Raw genomic sequence first — 2,432 nt, 5'->3', positions numbered from 1 at the left:
CGCAAATGGGGGAAATATCCAAAAAAATTACAAATTTAAAAATCGCTAATTTTTGAAATTTTTTCACTTTTTTTTCTTAAAACTTCCATAACTTTTTGAAAAATCAACAAATCAACATAATTTTTTTTTATACTAAAACCTTAGATATTTACCTTTCATTTGATATCATTTTTTTGAAAATCTATCACTTAACCTGCTCATTGGGGGGGGATTTAAAATGACAACTTTTTTACAAAAATTAATTTTTTCAACTTAATTTTTGAAAATGTAACGGAAAGACTGCGTCCTTTAAACATATATCAAATTAAAGCTTATTTTATGTACTACAAAATGAAAAAAAAAAATTTGTCCCGACACTTTTTTTTCTACATTTAAACGGCTGCCGTAGTTAAAAAAACACTATTTTTGTGTTAAAATTTTCGACTTAAAAATGCTATAACTTTTTGAAAAATGTATATATCAGCACAAATTTTTTTTTTCTAAATACATTATAAGTACATCTTTCATTTGACATACTTTTTATTAAAATTGGACAATTTCCCCTTATATAGGGGGCGTTCAAAACTTAAAATATTGTAAAAAACATAGATCTTTTTCAACTGAACTTTTGAAAATGTTCCGGAAATACTGCGTCCTTTAAACATATATCAAATCAAAGGTTATGTTATATACTATCAAATGAAAAAAAAAAATTTGTCCCGACATCTTATCTTCTATGTGCAAATGGCTGTCGAAAATTTAAAAAAAAATGTAATGTTTGCGATAAAAATTACATTTTATCGGGATGTTTTTTGTACTTAAAACTGCCATAACTTTTTCAAAAATGAACAAATAAAAATAATATTTTTTTGTATTGAAACCTTAGATATTTCCCTTTCATTTGATATAATTTTTTTTGAAAATCTAACACTTATTCTGCTCACTGGGAGGATTTAAAATAGTAACTTTTTTACAAAAAATAACTTTTTCAACTTAATTTTTGAAAATGTTCCGGAAATACTGCGTCCTTTAAACATATATCAAATTAAAGCTTATTTTATGTACTACAAAATGAAAAAAAAAAATTTGTCCCGACACTTTTTTTTCTACATTTAAACGGCTGCCGTAGTTAAAAAAACACTATTTTTGTGTTAAAATTTTCGATTTTCGATTTTAAATTTTCAACTTAAAAATGCTATAACTTTTTGAAAAATGTATATATCAGCACAAATTTTTTTTTTCTAAATACATTATAAGTACATATTTCATTTGACATACTTTTTATTAAAATTGGACAATTTCCCCATATATAGGGAGCGTTCAAAACTTGAAACATTGTATAAAAAATAGAACTTTTTCAACTTAACTTTTGTAAGTGTTTCACCTAAATTTAACGATGGATTTTTACAATTATAATCATATTTTATAATACGCTCAATTGAGTAAATCTTTTTAACAACTTTGTTTTGATTGGTTCATTTAGTTAAAGTAAATCATTAAAATTAATTAAGTTTTGAATATTACCATTGTAAAATCTTTTTAAACGCCAAAAGTTAATTAGAAATGATTACTATGATTTTTATTTAAGTGATCTATTACGATAAAAATGTAAAAAAATCTAACTTTTCTGATAAATGTACTGTAAATAGTAATTATAAAATTCCCTGATTGCATATTAATCTTAACAATTTCTTTTTTTTCTATTTAATAATGTAAATTTCAAACTTGCAAGTTGAGCTAAATGTTATGGTAATAAATTCTTTTTTTTTTTTTTTTTAAAACTTTCACTTTAAAGGACAAAAAAAAAGTAGGTTCAAAATGATTACTTTTATCATATTAAAAATCAAAATCAATAATAATTTAAAAACAATTAATTTTAAAAATTGTATAATATATAATTATAAGAATTACTAATCTGGGTTTAATTGAGGAAATAGAAGTTGATGTTGCTTTTGTAATTATCCATCAATTTCTTAAAAATTAAACATTATCTACAGATTTGCATCGAAGCGTTTCTTATGATAGTGATTTTAATCACTGTCAGATTAAATCTATACTGGACCCAACTATGCAACGTCTCCACTATGCCGCGACCCCACTGTGCTGGGTTTTTAAGTCTTTTCTCCTAGGTAAGGGTTTTTCCCATAAATTTAACGTATGTACGCCTAAAAATGATAATCAAGACAAATAATAAAGAGTGTATCAAAAAGGACGCCATTTTTGTATTTTTTGTTGGTAGCATTGATTCTGCTATTTTTGTTATCTGTTATCATGGAGATTTTATGTTTGAAGAGCGATTTGTGGTTCATAGTAGTGGTGAGAATTTTCGTTCCGTTAGTGTAATCGTTCCTTTCGGTACAGTTACTTAAGAGTAACGATTCTAAAGTACTCGGTACACCGGTACTTTTACTTCTTTGTAATTGAGTACCTTCATTGCGACCTGTTACCAACAC

The sequence above is a fragment of the Daktulosphaira vitifoliae genome, unplaced genomic scaffold (assembly GCF_025091365.1).
Source record: "Daktulosphaira vitifoliae isolate Bord-2020 unplaced genomic scaffold, ASM2509136v1 Scaffold_2, whole genome shotgun sequence".
Taxonomy (NCBI): Eukaryota; Metazoa; Arthropoda; class Insecta; order Hemiptera; family Phylloxeridae; genus Daktulosphaira; species Daktulosphaira vitifoliae.
The sequence above is the reverse complement of the archived record's forward strand: the minus strand, read 5'-3'. Positions refer to the sequence as shown.